Source organism: Cibotium barometz, chromosome 43 (genome assembly GCF_041138505.1).
Source record: "Cibotium barometz isolate CiBa-2024 chromosome 43, ASM4113850v1, whole genome shotgun sequence".
Lineage (NCBI taxonomy): Eukaryota > Viridiplantae > Streptophyta > Polypodiopsida > Cyatheales > Cibotiaceae > Cibotium > Cibotium barometz.
The window spans coordinates 25,842,621-25,860,321 of NC_141088.1; positions in this window are offsets into that span (position 1 = coordinate 25,842,621).

Genomic DNA, 17,701 nt, shown 5'->3' on the forward strand with positions numbered 1-17,701 from the left:
ACAAGGTGAGTTGGAATCAATTGATGATTATGTCAAGAAATTTTCTTTGTTGTGGGAAACTTTATGTAGGGCTTTAGGGGAAGACCAGGTACCTCCTGACATGATGAAGAAAAATAAGTTTGTAGCCGGGCTTAAGAGGAGTATTCGCTGGAAAGTGGAATTGAAGAAGCCTAGGTCTTATGAGGATGCGGTGGAAATTGCTAAATCAAAGGATTGGAAGTTGCAACGGATGAATCAGCTGAGGATGATTCCAGTTGTAGCACAGCCGGAGATTCATAGAGTGGAGGCTACACCCATGAATGCAGTGATTGAGAGGATGAAGCCCACTGAAGCCCAAGCTATGCAGATGGTGCCACAAGCTAGTCAAGGAGTACCTATGGTTCTTGCAGGTTTTGATGAGGGATTGCGACAGGATATGAAACAGATGGTTGATCTTATGAAGAATTTGAGCTTAAATTTAATGGGAAGTACAGGTGGTGGATGTGGTAGAGGTAGAGGCAATAATCATGAAGGGGGGGATGGACAAGCAGGGTATGGACGTGGACGTGGTAGGGGCCGTCGTTTCATCCCTACATGCTGGAACTGTGGTGAGCTTGGTCATCTGAGTACAGATTGTGATAAGCCTCAGCGAATGGGTGGTGATATGTACCCACTACCTTCACAGTTACCTGACAGGTCAAATGATTATGGTATTGATATCAGGGATCAAGCAAGCCCCAGTGGAATCACAGTTGAGGAGAAGGGGAAGGCAAAGGTCGTGAATGTTGTTACTCTGGAGAATGTTCAGGTGAGAGAAGAAGGGGATGTGATGCCGAGCGCACAACGGATGAAAGAGAAGGAAAAGGGGTGGTTGGACCCAGTCGTAAGAAGGGGAAGCAGCAGGAAGGAGAAGATGTGAAAGCTAAAAGGAAACGAAAGCCTCGTAGAAGGTTCCAGGTGTCAGACTTCCCACTGGGGGATGGGCAAACCAGCTATGACTTGAAATCTGATTTAGTGAACAGGAAGGCCAACATCACCTTTGGGCAGTTGGTGGAGATGGTGCCAAAATTGAGAAGGCAATGGAAGGGACTTGTGAATCCAATGGAAAAGGAGTCAGAGAAGAGGTCAGTCAAAGTACTATCTTTAGAAGAGCTTCCAGATATTTGCCCTATTGTGGAGTAAAGGTAGGAACCTTGGTCAGGCCTATATAGATGGAGGAGCTCAAATCTATGTGATTACCCAATCATGTGTGGAGCAGTTAGGCTTGAGGGTGTCTGGGGTTTCTGGTTTTCGAATCAGGATGGCTAATCATCAAAAGGTAAAATGTCTTGGTATGGTAAAGGAGTTGGAAATTGAAGCTTTTAATGTCAAAGCTACTATAGATTTTCATGTGATGCCTGCGGGTCTTGGTGCTTTTCCAATTATTCTTGGACGACCCTGGTTGCGAGTGGTGGGTGCAGTAGACTTGAGGTATGGGACCATTTCTTTACATAATAAGTGGGGTAATAAAAAATCTTTTGTTGAGATGCATAGGAGGAGATCTTTGAATGATGTGTGGGAGAGGCCACAGGATTGGAGTGAAGAGAAAACTACCACCAGTACTTCTGAATCGGGGAGATGGATTCATCGACTACTGCTTCTAGTGAAGAAGAGGTAGATGTGGCTTTCCTAATATCAAAGTAACAAGGTAATGAAGATAAAGAAGTGCATGAAGTGGGTGCTGAGGGAGAAGATACCTTGGGGTCGTATGAAGTGATTGAGGAATTACTGCAGCCAAAGATAGAAGTGAAGAAGAAGAGGAGCTGATTGAAGGAATGCTGAGTCTGGATCTCTCGAGTGGAGAAAAGGTTAGATATGTTAATATGCTGTCTCATTTTCCAGAATTGTTCATCACTTCTTATAAGGAGATTCGAGGATTTAAAGGGCCAGATTTAAGGATTGAATTGAAAGAAGGTGTAAAAACAGTTAGGCAGAAGCTTCGCAGGATGGGACGAGAACAACTGCAGGCCCTGAGAGAGGAAGTTGATAAGCTGTTGAGTGCAGGTTTCATTACACTAGTGGACACAGCTGAGTGGGTAAGTCCTACAGTGGTGAGTCCAAAGAAGGATGGCAGGTGGCATATATGTGTGGATTTCAAGCCTTTGAATGCTGCTACAAAGAAGGATTCTTACCCCCTATCTTTTTTGGATGAGATTTTGGATACTGTAGCTGGATATGAAAGGTATAGTGTTTGTTATGGGTTTTCAGGTTATTTCCAATTAAAGATTGTAGAAGAGGATTAGCACAAGACAACTTTCATCACACCGTGGGGGTGTTTCTGCTACAAAGTTCTTCCTTTTGGATTGATGAATGGGCCAGCCTACTATCAGAAAAGGGAAAATTGGGTATTATCTCCTTTTTTGAACAAGTTTGTCCAAGATTTTATTGATGATTTTTGTATATACAGCTCCAGGCAAGAGCATTGTGATAGGCTGGCTACAATTTTTCAGCGTTATGATGAGTGTGGTGGTAAATCCAAAAAAGTGTTTTTTGGCTCAACCGAGGGTGAAGCTCTTGGGCCATGTTGTTTCAGAGAATGGTATTGATCCAGATCCTCATAAAGTCAAGTCTCTTCTTCTTCTTCCTACACCAAAGAATACAAGGCAACTGGCTACTTTTGTGCAAAAGGTGAAGTATATGGCTTGATTCATCTCTCTATCTTCACAGTTGTTATATCCTTTGCAGCAAGCAGCAAAGCATGATCCTTTGCATTGGACGGAGGAGTGTGAGGTAGTTTTCCAAAAAGTGAAAGAGGTGTTGGGTGCTATTCTGGGTGCTATTCCTACAATGCACGCGCCTAATTGGGAACAGGTATTTTATGTCAACCCTTCAGTGGGTGAAGATGCTATTGGAGCTATGCTATTCAGAAAGGGGAAAGAATCACATTATATGCAACCAGTCTACTGTGCTAGCAGAGTAGAACTTGCTAGAGAAAGGTTGTTATCAGAGGTGGAACTTGTTATGGTTAGTGTGATGTATGCATGTAGGCGGTTCCGCCATTACTTGTTGCCTCGCCCCTTTGTGTTTTTGACGAGCTACACTTTTTTGCCTCAGTTGATAAATGGCACAAATTTATCTAAGGCTATGATGAAGTGGGTGATTGAGTTGCAGGAGTTTACCTTCTCATTCTTGGTGGAGGAGAGTACCAGGGCTACCTTAGCTGATCTACTGACATATAAGGAGAGTCCTCTTCTTATAAAGGAGGAGACCATCAAGAAGCCAGTTGAGGATGCGGCTGAATTAGTGAATGCACACTTATTATATTTTGATGGTTCTTACAGGAAAAGCCATGATGCAGCCTCAGGAGGTTTGGTGCTTTATGATCCACAGGGTTGCCTTGTTTTTTAAAAGGGTGTTAAGGTGGATGCACATAGCAACAATGAAGCGGAGTATCTGACTTTGGAAGTTGGATTGCAAATATGCTTGAAGCATGGTGTACACAGGATTCGCATTCGCGAGGAGATACATTGCTTGTGGTAAAACAGGTATTGGGAGTTTGGAAGTCAAAGAATATGTTACTCAAAGAAATGTGTTTCAAGATTAAAGGTTTGTTAAAGGGATTTGAAGCTTGGAGTCTAAAGCATGTGGATCGAGGCCATAATGAGGAGGCTCATGAAGTAGCCCAGGGAATGATTGGTGAAGTTTTTGTTCTTAAAGCTCATGCATCATTTTATTGTGGCAGGGAGAATTTACAGAATGTTGAAGAGTTTTTGTTAACAGGGATGATTCCTAATGGTATTGACAAATCAAAAAAATATGGTTTCATCAGGAAAGCTGCAAGGTATGTGATGGTTGGTGATGCTTTGTATTTGAAGGGAATTGACTTGATAATGCGACGGGTACCTTGGAAGGAAGAAATCTACAAAATTCTTAAGGAAAACCATGAAGGAGCATGCGGTGGACATTTTGCCTCAAAGATTACCTTGCATAAGGTATTGCAGGAAGGTTATGTATGGCCAAGTGTACATAAGGATGTTAATCATTGGTGCAGGTCATGCAAACAATGCCAAGCTCATAGTAGACGGATATTAAAACCTGAGATGAGGAAGACAATTCTTGCTTATGATGTTTTTGAAAAATGGGGAATTGATGCTGTGGGACCATTGCCTATTACCAGCCGAGGGAAGTGCTACATCTTGACTGCAGTTGATTACCTTTCTAGATGGGCGGAAGCAAAGGCAGTGAAACAAATTACTGCTAAGGAGGTGGCAAAGTTTGTATATCAGGATATCTGTTGTAAATTTGGTGTGCCATTGGAATTGCTTTCTGATCAGGGTCCAGGTTTCATTCAGAGCAGAGCTTATGGACTATTTGTGTACAAAGATGAAGATCAGTCGTCTCGCAGTTTTACCACACCTTACTATCCACAGTGTAATGGCCTGAATGAGCGTTTCAATGGTGAATTGATCAAGATTTTCTCTAAGGTGACAGAGCAACAAGGCAAGAATTGGGATCTGGAGTTGCCTGCTGTGCTGCCTTGTGGGCATACAGGACAGCAATTAAGACTGGTACGGGTTTCACTCCATTTAATCTTGTTTATGGGAAGGAAGCCTTATTGCCTATTGAGGTGGAGATACGAGCTGTTAAAATGTTGGAAAAGCTTTTGGAAGAGCCTAAAGATGCCCTTAAAGAGCAGTTGTTATATTTACAAGAAGCACAGCTAAACAGGGATAATGCTTTGAAGCATTATGAAGATATGCAGGCAAGGACATTGGAGAAGTTCAACAAGAAAATTAAAAGCAAAGGAATTATGAAGGATGACTTGGTATTACGTTATAATAGCAGGCTAGATAATTCCTTTCATAAGAAGTTCCAAATTAAGTGGGAAGGACCTTTCTTGGTGATGCAAGGATTTGCCAATGGTACCTAGGCAGACTTAGATGGGACTTTACATGCTTCCAGGGTAAATGGATACAGGCTGAAGAAGTATTATGCACGTCTGATGGTAATTGTGTAGGATGCAGTGTCTGAAGATGTGATTTCAGATGAAGGGCAGCTTTTGGATATGGATTTAGGTCTTGAAATGCTTTTTACTGCTGATCATGAACGATTCAGCAGGCTGAGGGTTGGGCAAAGTATGTCAGGCGTTTTTCTGTAAAGGTGTTTTGAGTCGGTGTACATATGGGATGCATGGTGTGCAATAAAACTTTGCCCTGAATGTCCTGGCAATTATACAGAGTGGGTGGTTTTATGGTTTTTTTACGAGCTGATGGTGATGCCTGCATGTGAAAGTGTGCCGAGAACTTTGAATGTGATGATGGTCTCAAATGTGAGAGAGTGGCTGGGAAGCAGCCGCCTGATGTGAAGGGAGCACGATATAGAGGTTGGCGAAAGAGAGTGAAGCCCCGGGTTCTGCAAATTGGCACAAGGGGAGGCTCTGAGGAGAGAAAGCCAAAGTGGAGTGGCTGCCTTGTGGTCGCTTGGACAGTGGGAAAAAGACGGGCTGGTGGTGCAAATGAAACTGGCAGCTGTAGAGAAGCTGGACGACACCGAGACTGAGAGCAGAGAAAGAGATGTGGTAACTGCCTTGGTTCGAGGCCCCTAGTGTGAGACCAAGAGGAAGTTTTGGGCAGTGTGTGTGAGTTGTTTGCTGTGAGTGTGTGATAAAGGAGAGTGCAAGGAAGAGTGGTCGAACCTTGTCAATTGATAAAATTTATGTGTGATGGATCACCCCTTGTAAATGGACAATAGGGTTTGTGTTGATGATATGTGAGTGGCTTAGCCTTGCTAACAGATAAAAGGCTTTGATAATGAGATATGTGAGCTGTTGAAAAATTGCCTTTCTTTGGGTATCTCTGTGTGGTATTTAGAGAAATTTCTGTTTCCAGCATTGTGCTGGAAGGTGGTGCCCCTTGTGTTTATTGTGTCTTCCAAGACTGCTGGGTAGGTAGCTATAGAGGTATCTTTTCTTTTTCCAGCCTCCCGACAACGACAAGGAAATCGATGGAGCCTAATCGAGTATTTTCACAATGTAAGACAGAAGGACGGAGTATCCATCCGGGATTATATCAACCAGGTGAGATATCTCCATTCTTGCTCTGTAAAATAATAGAGACAAGTTCTCTGATAAAAGATTGATCGGGCAATTCCTACTACTAGAGGGCCTTGAAGATGTACCCTTGCACAACTCCTTGTATGCCCTAGCCCACACTTCCTTTTGAGCAATGATGCAGGAGGGCCATGGATTTTGAGGACAATTTCAAGGGAACCCGCTCCTGAGAATTGCATGAGATCATGTCTGAGGCATCCTTCAAAACTATTAGCACAAAATCTAAAGGGAAAGGAAAAGAGTCCTAAATGACCCAGCACTGGAGAACATGCCAAGGTAGGGATCAAGTTGTTGGGAAACTCCATCTTTACCCAAAGAGGAAACTAGTATGGTGCCCGATTTGTCGAGCTAACCACACCAGTATGGAGTGTCCACATTTGAGACCCCAACCCACTTTCTATTGTGCTTTACTGCTAAAGGTGGGGTAATCATGAAACCAAAAAATGTTACCACCAAAGAGTCGCTCAAGAACAAGCTCTAAACCAAGCCTTGCCTCTAAACCCTAGATATTTGCTAGATCTGCTAGCACCAGCACTACATAATGCACCTCAATCAGGCCATTAAGTGGATCCGAGAGGAATTCTTAGGGTGCCCGAAGTACCCTTACTGCCCCCTAGGTCTACCACCGCAACAACTGCCATTACCTCGAATCACCCCTGTTCACCAATTTACCTTGACATAGATCTTTGAAGAAGGTGAGGAGGGATAAGCCTCTAACAATACCACATTTAAGACCATTAAGTCAAGAAGTCCACCCTCTTAGATCCTAAGTCACTATGTGATGGAGGGAGAACACATGTACCTAGTGTACCTAGCAGCCCCAACCCCTGTGGAGATGAGACTTAAATAACATGGCCAAACGACCACCTATGCAATGCTATCATTGATGCAATTTTATACACTTAACTTGGTGCTATGACATTGTAGTTGTTGTTATGATATCTTACATAATTGGGTTAACAATAGAGAGATATGGAGCACGTCGGAGATCCATGGAGAGGGAGCACATTGGAGAGCCATGAGTTAACAATAGAGAGAGATAGAGCACATTGGAGAGCCATGGAGAGGGATAGAGGGATAAATTTTGAGTGAGAGGGAGATTGTGTTGTTGTCTTTATATGCCGTAAGTCATCCGCGTAGACATTTGATATTTATTATATGCTTTCAAAAGTTATTAATATATAATATTTCAAAAACCTATGAATATAATAGAGTTTTTCATTAACCATTACTCTTATTTGAGCGATACATCCCACACCTTATTTTCTTTGAGCGATACATCCCACCCCACCCACCCCTTATTTTCTTTAAATATTGTCATAGATTGGACATACACTCTATTTTCATGGCTTCATCCACCAATACCTCTAATAATATGACCTTTGCAAGCATCTTAATTAAAGCTCTTGCATCTTTCATGCACCTCAAAGAAAAAGAACCAAGATCGTATGTCCTTTTGGAGGCATGGATAAAAACGTCAGAAGTATGAGAGCTGTACAAGAAGCTCACAACAAAGAAGGTGGTAGACCTTGCAGACAAGAACATGCTAGAGGTGAAATCAGCAACAACCATTGGGATGTGGAGAGCCTTTGGCATTATTAAAGAGGAAAAAGAGGCTCCTCTTTGAGGAGAAGTTGCCACCTTCATTGAAAATTTGGGGTTATTGGAGTATTTAAAGATGATAGTTGAGGGCCAATAGTATTATAAGGTCCCACATGATTTCATGTATTGTTGCTTGTGTTCAACATCTCGTAGGTGTTTGTCATAATATGCTAGAGTCTTTGAATTTTTCTTTGAAATATAATGGAAGTTTTATCTTTCTATGGTGACTTTGTAAAAAAGTAGCAATGAAATTGTAGTAAATTGAGAGAGAGAGAGAGAGAGAGAGAAGGATGATAGCTGAGTCCCAATAGTATAACAAGGTCTCAAATGCTTTCTTGTATTGTTACTTGTGCTCAACATCTCGTAGGTGGTGGTCATAATATGCAAAAGTCTTGTAATTTTCTTTGGAATATATTGGAAGTTTCATCTTTGTATGGTGTATTTTTAAAATATTATGCTATGAAATTGTAGTAAATTGACAGAAGAGAGAGAGAGAGAGAGAGAGAGAGAGAGAGAGAGAGAGAGAGAGAGAGAGAGAGAGAGAGAGAGAGAGAGAGAGAGAGAGAGAGAGAGAGAGAGAGAGAAACCATTGGCTTTAAAACCAAAAAGCGCTCACTAAAAAATGCTCACCAAAAAAATTCAGCCTATAAAGGGCTATTGCCAATCATAATAATTGTAAGGAAAAACATTTTCAAGTAGCTCTCTCTGTTTCATGGCTTCCTCAGGAAAATGTGGCTTGAAATATTGGCATCATTCTCTCCATATTTGCTAACTTGCTTGGTGAAGCTCACTTTAAAATTAGTATAAATTTGGGGGAAACATGATAGCCTAAGTATGAATCCTTATCACTCCTAATCCTCAATAAAATTCATGACAATTTACTTTAAAGAACCTTCACAAATTCATAAGATTATACTAAATTTAACTTTATGGGGTTTTATGGAGAATAACATCAAGGCCATAAATTTGCATGATTTTTATACAATAATACAAATTTTTTGAAATGAGAATGAGATAGAGGGACAACACTATGTGTGTGTGTGTGTGTGTGTGTAATGCAACATAGGTATTGAACATTGTCACCTGTATGTGTGTGCTACAATATAGGATTAGGAACATGCAGAGAGTGTGCATGTGTGATAATACAACATAGGTATTGAGAACATGCAAAGTGTGCATGTGTGATAATACAACATAGGTATTGAGAACATGCAGAGCGTGTGTGTGTGTGTGTGTGTGAGATGAGTGAGATGAGCTTTGTCCATCTCTCTCTCTCTCTCTCTCTCTCTCTCTCTCTCTCTATGCATGTGTGTGTGTGCTTCAAAAATGGTATTGAGCATTCTCCTTAAATTTAGCATTGTTATGGTGAGTGCCTCTTATTTATGAGATGGCAAGAAGAGCTCCTAAATCCCATGACAAGCAAAAGGTAAAACACTCTTCTCCCTTGGCTAGTTCTCTCTAGTTTGAGTGGTGTGTTTTGGGATTTCTAGCTATTTAACAATTCCATAGTACTAGTTAGTAATGCTTCATTACTATATAATAGCGGTACAATGGAATAGTGTTGCGTGAGCAGGACTTAAATGTTATCTGGCAATGCAATCGTGCTAGTTAGTAGTTCTTCATTACTATATAGTAGTGGTAAAATGCAATAGTGCTAGCTACCAGGACTTAAATGTTATCTAGCAATGCAATAGTGTTAGTTAGTAGTGCTTCATTACTATATAGTAGTGCATTAGGGGAAATATGGACTACAAAAAGGGCCCTGGAAGGATTAGCTTAAGTTGCTATTTTTTTGGGTTTCGAATGGTAAACTTGGCTCCATAGTAGGGGACAAGCTAATGAATACCCTACTTTTGGGTCCCTTTTTAGACTAGTAGCTCCTAGATCCTCTCCTATTATTACTCTAGGGATCCACTCACTTTTAAAAAAAGTTACCACTATTTCTAGAGTCCATTCTCATTTTTGAATTTTTTATATGTGAGATTCCTTGGACCAAATTAGGGTTTTTTTTAATTTTAACTTTTAACATTTTTTAATAAAAAAAGGGTCCCTCAATCATATGTACCCTCTAAAAGTACTTTTTCAAGGTCCTTTCAGTCAAGGAGGCTCTACAAGTGAGGGGTGCGCGTTTGGGATTTTTATGTTTACAAGCACCACCACGGCAACAGGTAGCAGAACCTCCACCATAGCCTCACGGTGGCCGCCCTAAGGGACCTAACTGGAAGAAGGCTCCTCGTCCTCCAAGGCCTTAGAGCCCGAATGTGCCTTGACATGCACCAAGGAGGAGGAGGAAGAAATATGGAGTTAAGGTACTCTAGGAGATCTGTAGATTTTAAAAATATGTGGATCTCCTTATTCCCATGGCACCTTTCACACGTCTTGTAAAAGAAATCCTATATAGTTACTCTCAAGCCTCTATCGTGTGCACAGCCTTGCCTTGGGAGCTTTACAAGAAGCTACAAAATCTTTTTTGGTGACCTTTTTTGAGGATGCAAACCTCCATGCTATTCATGCCAAGAGGGTAACTATAATGACAAAGGATCTTAAATTAGTTAGGCTTTTGTGTCGTCAAGACTTGTAATCAAACAATGCTGCTAAAAACTTATCTTTATCAATAGAAAGCTCATTTTTTTTTGTCTTATCTCATTTTTATCTTGTATAGTCATGGATTTTTGTTTTGGAACACATTTTGAAATCTGCAAGTTTGAAATATATTTTTATCTTGTATAGTCATGGATTTTTGTTTTGGAACACATTTTGAAATCTGCAAGTTTGAAATATATTTTATTAATATACCACGTGCAAAATTGAACTCAGTTGCACCATGTTTCTCACAACAAGTTATAAAACACATAAGTGTAATTTTTGTAAACTCTTCTAGAGAGTTTATAGATTTACAAATTTTTTTGTTCATTTGAATTACAAAATTGAATTCTGAATGTGCAACAAATTGAATTCTGAATGTGCAACAAATTGTTTAAGGAAAAAATAGATTTTAAAAAAATGTTTCAAAATGTTTTTTTAAAAATTGATTTTAAATATAATTACAAATGTTTAGTTAATTAGTACAAACTCAACTACAAATTGGACTCACTCCATTAAACTACAAATTCATAATCAATTACATAGTAAAAAAATTCACTTCATGTAAAATTCAACTACAAAAATTAAAATTGTGCCCCTCGTAGAAAAAAGTGTATTTTTATTACTAAAACAAGGGATTACATGATAAACATTACAATTTACATCCCAATTTTTTTCATTCTTTTGATTACTTCTTTTGAGGCCTTGTGTGTTCTCTTGTTGAGGGAAAGAGTGCATGCCACATGATGGAATCTACAATGCACATGGCATCTCTCTCTCCTACACTTTTGATGATGGTTGTATTGACAAGGACCTTAGGAGCATAGACTCCTTGAAAGGTTGCAAAAATAGCCAACTTGCTGATGGGAATAATTTTCTCCGCATTCTTGGAGACGCTAGAAAAGCATAACACTTTTTTATAAGGCCTTGAGAGCCAAAAGTTGGAATCCTCCCATAGGGCTAAAAGCATTGTGGACAACCACAATGTCTTTTGTTGGAATACGGCCCATGAAATGGGCCAATGCAGAGTTAGTTCCAAAGGGATCCCTTGTGCCACCCTACGATGTGCCCAGGAATCCAACTCCATGACATGTTGCATACAAACCACATTTTAGAAATCAATCATGTCATGAATAGGAGTAAAAAACTGGGGATTATTAACTTACCAAGTGTAGTTCATCAGATGCTTCACATCTGGCTGCCCAATGTTAATTAATGACTTGTGCTCCTCTAATTGTGAATGTACCACTAACTTGGGGCAAGCTAGTTTGTACTTCTTTGAATTCCTCCTCGAGCACTTGACCCTGCTCAGCTTCTTGTATTTCCCCTTGTATTTCCCCTTGAACAAATTGGACACTCTCTAATACCATACCATCAACTGGTACAAGTTGCTCCATCATGTATTGACAGGATCTATTTTCAAGTGGACAATCTAGCCCAATGGCAAGGAGAGACAAGCACTCATCTTGTTTTACTTTAAACATTTTTTCTAAGTCCTCTGCAAGAAGAGAAACTCCTCTCCATCTACCACTACGGAGCTAATTGTACTTAGTGCTAACTCGAGCATATCTGGTGCTGCCCCTATCTCATCTCGGCCTCATCCGTGGATGTATCCATAGTCGCCATTGCCGATGACCCTTCTCCATTGGCCCATGACGTGGCACCTTCAGCTATTTCTGTCTCTTCATGTTATTGAAGAAGAACCAAGGCCAGAGCTTGCTCTGCCACTTGATCAAGGATCTTGGGCTTTGGATCTTCATCCTTGCCCTTAACTAAATCGGCCAAGGCAACATCACCGACCTCAATCTCATAATCGGAGTCTTGTTCATTCCACATGAGAATGAATGTTGAGATCCATGACAAAAATTTGGGGCCGATGTTTCCCTTACCAAGGGTAGCCATTTCCTAAGTGGAGAGAACCTTGAAGTGCCCATCTTCTTATATAGCTTGTACAGCTTGAAGTGCCCATCTTCTTGTACAGCTTGTTGGTACCTATGCAATCTCTTAGGATAGTTTGCATCAATTTTGTTGATGTAGCATAGAAGCTCGCAAGGGACCAAGACAGTGTTACGATCGGGGATGATCACATAAAAGGGATTTATGTATGTTTCCATGTACTTCAAGGTCTCCTTGTAGTCATGTTCGGCGAGGAGGATAGTTTCTTTAAAGTCAATGGCACGAGAGAAAATGTGAAATAGCTCTTGTTGGCTAGCCCACTCATTCCGCTCTTAGGAATGCAAGAAAGTTCTCATACGCCATGGAATGATCCATTAGGATCGCGAGATGAGTGCAAGACAAGTTGTGGGGGCAAAGTGCACGCGAGTGCTGGTGATACAAATGACAAAAATGAGGGAGGTTTCCTATTTATAGAAAAAATTAGGGTTTGAAATCGACAATTTCACACTTAACAAAAAAAGGACCAACCGCCCAAAATACTTTATTAAACATAGTCATTTTAATTATAATACTTAATCCAAGTAATATATTTACTCAAACATATTTAAATAATAAGTTTGTACAAACTTATCCAAATTGAACTTATTGTTGTGCTCATTCAAGCTTGATCCAAATAGTTTGTGCCATTCATTACATTATTGACCAAACATGAAAAAGTTTGATTACACTAAAAAATAATTATATTGACATTATCCAATTACACTCCTAATTGAAATTCCACACCCTCATCCCTCCAAGAATCACGAACCATGAAAGACTTCTGCATACATCTCTTAATCTACACAAACACATATGAACAAATATCACCAGAGCATGAAAGCTTAAGAAAAATTAACTCAAAAATCAACTCGAAAAAAACTAATACCTTTCGATGTTCTATCTCTCGAATCTTGCATCTTGTACTTCCTCAAATCCCATGATTAGTAGGTTTTCTTGAAGGTCTGCTAAGCTCCATTCTTTGCTAGTGTAGGTCAATGGTGCCATTGGGTAGTTTGATCGGTAGTTCCATGGGTGAATCAACACCCTCAAATGATTGCAAAGGTATCCACTCCCCCTTTTTCTTAATTCATCGCTCATAGTGGAATCGAATGTATAAATTTGAGCATGGTTTTAAAGTATCAAAGTGTGATACTTGAAATCACAACTTTGCAAGAATATACATCTCCCTTATGCACCCCTTCCACTATATCCCATCCATTTCCAAATAAACCATTCATCTGCACAATAAACATTGTTCAAGTGGATTGTGGCAAGATCTTACAAAACACGTGCACAAAAAGATGAATGGGAGCATACCAACTAAGACCTGCTGATCGAGAGGGCTTTGTAAATTTTAAAGAGGATTGGATATCACTAATCATCTTTTGTTTGAAGGCATCTACACTCTGTTTTTCTGGGATTGGCCACTTTATTCTGCCTAATGAGGGAAATGGAATATTTTCAAGTCTTCCATAGTATTTAGGCCTAGAGGGAACTATGTAAGAGTGTGTGAAAAAGAATATTCTACTACCAAGAAGTGTCCTAGGGTTTTTGTTGGGAAATAAAACCTCACCTATGGTGGAATGGAAATCACTAAAAGTCCCTGTTATGCTCTTCAATGGTTGTTCCTCTATATAACTTGATGGGAATATGTCTGTATACACAAAACCACAAAAAAAAAAGAAGTGAACAACAAAGGTATAACAAAATGATTTGAATAGAACCACATTAGTAACAAAATGATTTGAATAGAACCACATTAGTAACAAAATACTTACAATTACAAGGAAACTTGGTTTTTACCATTTGAGGAGGAAGATGAATGTCTGAAGCCATGTAGACATGTTGAACCACTGCCACACCATGTCTTCATTTCGAGTTTTCTTGAAAGCTAGCAATCTTGCCTTTCCAATGACGTTCCAAAACACCACAAGCTTTGACTCTGTGTGGCCCTCTTAAGCTTGGCTATAAGGAAACCCAATCATTAACCTTGAATCTCTCTCCAACCCTTGTACCTTGCTCATAGTCATAGATGGAATCACTAGGTCTCATATTCAATGTTTCCATGGCTGAGAACTTGCTTACAAGAGGATAAAGTGACTTAAGTGGGATTAGAGGAGAAATAGAGAGGTTAGAAGGCTGCTAGAGGATTAGAAGAGCTTAGAGAGCCATTAAACCTTGTAACAAGATTTACAAGTGGTAAGAGAGGGATTAAAGAGGTTATATCAAGATCAGTAGATGATACTAGTCAGACTACTAGATAAAAAAGGTGATGTGATTGAGGTTACTAGGGGGACAAGCCTAAATTATATCAATAAATACCTCTACTGTAGGTCCTAAAGCTAGTGGATAGAATGTGCACTCCCCCCTCTCCCATTGGTCCAAAGTTGATTAAAAGGTCATTAAAATTAATCCTAAAGGGCCTTGTTGGTAGTCCATATTTCCCCTAATGGGTACAATGCAATAGTGCTAGCCAGCGGGACTTAAATGTTATCTAGCAATGCCATAGTGCTAATTTGGTAGATGGGGCAATGTCACTATATTGTTTGACATTGAAAGATGTGGAGTATGTCTTGGTTAGAAGGGTGCTAGTAAGCATTTTAGAATATGAAGAGAATGCTTGCTTTAGTATTCGACATTTTATATGTTTGTGGATGCATCTAATGTAGCCATTGGAAGAGCTTTGATGCAATAATACCAAGAAGGATTATGGTTCTGACCTGTGTACTATGCAACCCACTAAAGTGGCTTTATAAGGTCTAGTATTGGCACTCTACCTTGCTTGATGAAAGGTGCTACTGGCTTTCACCCAAATCAAATAATGTTTTATTTGGGTTCTCTCTTAAGACAAGATGTAGCTCCTAAGAAGAGTGGTAGGTTAAACCCTTCGCCCACTTTTGTGAAACGAATTGACCTGGACTTTTTCCTTGCGATGCTTTTGGATTTCACCCAAATAATGTTTGTTTTGGATCCTCTCTTAAGACAAGAAGTGGCCTTCAATATTACTTGATGGAAGGTTCTTGTGGGTTTCACCCAACAAGAAGCGACTTTTGAGAAGTAGTAGGTTGCTCCCATGCACGATTGTAATTTATAGTTGCACTCTATCTTACTGGTAGAAGATGCTTTTAGATTTCATCCAAATCAAACAATGTTTGATTTGGAACCTCTCCTAAGACAATGTTGGATCTTGCAGAATGGAGAGCCGAACTCTCACACACACACAATGCTCAATGACAAGAACACAGGGGTGTACAGTGTGAGAGAGAATGGCAAGGTCAAAGGGGAGAGATGAAAGATCTCTACAAGTATAAAGAGAAAGTAAGAAATGTGTAAGAAACCCTAAACTATAAGAATGAGGTTGCTTATATATTAGCTAACCCTAAGATTCCCGTTCACACCTAGATGGCCATTGGAAAAAACCTAGTGGGATAAACTGTGAGAATGAGGTTTATTATATACTAGCTAATCCTAAGGTGCCCTTTCACACCTGGATGGCCATGGGGAAAAACCTAGTGGGATAAAAATTCCCATGGCATAAGGGCATTACTACATAGTGTAGTACTACCAAATTAGAACAAACCCCCTTGTATTACAAATGTGAGGTTTATAGAGATTAGTCTTTGAAAGGGAATGGGCTTAAATACTTACAAAAGGCCTCAAACTTTTTATGTGATAATGCTTTAGTGAAAAGTTCAGCCACATTATCATGTGTAGTGCAATAGATCCGATTTATCTCTCCTTTATGGAGTCTCTCTTTGATATAGTAATAATTCACTTCAATGTTCTTGGTCGTCTTAGCTTGAAAGACATGATTCTTTCTAACTGCCATTGCACTTTGACTCTTACTGAGAATAGGAGTAGGGGTGTCTAAAGGTATTTACTAAGAATAGGAGTAGGGTTGTCTTAAGGTATTTAGCCTCAAAATACGATGTTACCATAGTTGGTTTATTTTTGCTTAGCCAAGATATGCATAAATTGCCAAGAAAGAAATAGTTTCCAAATGTGTATTAACATGTATCATATTCACCTACAAATCACTAACGTGTATCATAATCATCTACCAAATCAGAATCACTAAAGGCCTATAGTTTTGTAAAAACATCACCCCCTTGGCATAGAACAATCTAGGATCTTGAGTGCCTTACAAGTATCAAAATATACATTTAGCTACCTACCCAATGCTTAGTGCTTAGGAGGCACTACATGAATTTTTAAAGCGATGGCACACCAATGCTACCTACCTATGCTTAGTGCCTAGGCAATGCATGAACTTTTGGATGTCTGGGTGTGAGTTACATAAAAAGATTAGGCAATGCGTGAACTTTTAAAGTTGTGACACACCAATGCTACCTACCCATGCTTAGTGCCTAGGCAATGCATGTACTTTTTAAGTTGTAACACACCAAACTGGATGTCTAAGTGTGAGGTACATAAAAATATTAGGCATCCAACAACTTGATCATAAGTGGTTATATCAAACGGTTCATCGATATCCTATAGACTAAGCTTTACACCAGGTTCCATTGGTGTTGTTATGAGGAGTTAATTCATGGAATATATATTCCCATGTTTTCTATTGTTTATGGATTGGAGTTAATCCATGGAATATATATTTTCATGTTTTCCACTTTTATGAATTCTCCTAGATGGGTTTATATTGGGATGCCTTTCTAAATTCGAGTGATCGTAGCTTACTTTATGTGTACGTGGGTGAATTTGTACATGCGTAGGAGTATTGGTTACATTGTCTTGATGATATGAAGTTTTGCATGTTTTTTTATATTTTTAATCGATTAATTTATTAATTGATTGGCTTAGTCGATACAAGTTTCACCCCAACCCTCGTAAGACATCACCTTCTTGAATAATTCTTTACCATAATCGAGGTCGCCTATTTATGCCAACTCATGTCCTCTCTTTATAAATAATGCCATAGTCTCCTTGAGGGCATCTTTGTAATTCCAACATGTCTGCATTCTGATTGTACGCTCTATTCCCCCGCTCATGCAAGCCACTGACCTTCTTTTGGTATTTGCATCAAACTCACTCTACAATACATTTCTATTTTAGAAGTGCAACATCTATGGAAATCAAAATATGACTTTATTGTAGGGTGTTTTTGAGGCACGCACATACCTTGAACACCAATTGAGAGAGGAGTGCCATGGGAAGCTTCATCCATTTAAATTTTTTAGGCCCCCGATGCGTAAGAGTTTTCTATGCCCATGCATGATCCTCGTCCCGCTAAACTTTGACAACAACGACTGTGGATTGGCTAGGTCCACACGCTGCATCATGAATATGTCATGTGCCATTGTGTTTAGCACATGAATGCAAGTCACCCCTAGAAATTTTTCATGCATAATAAGTAGAATGATTACATATAGGATGTTTTTTCATTTCAATCACATGAATAACAAAATACAAGTCCACTTACTTGTTTATCATGTGTAAAACCGTTAGGAACTCTGCCTCCTCCTCTTACAAGAATCAAACCACCCTACAATTCTCCTT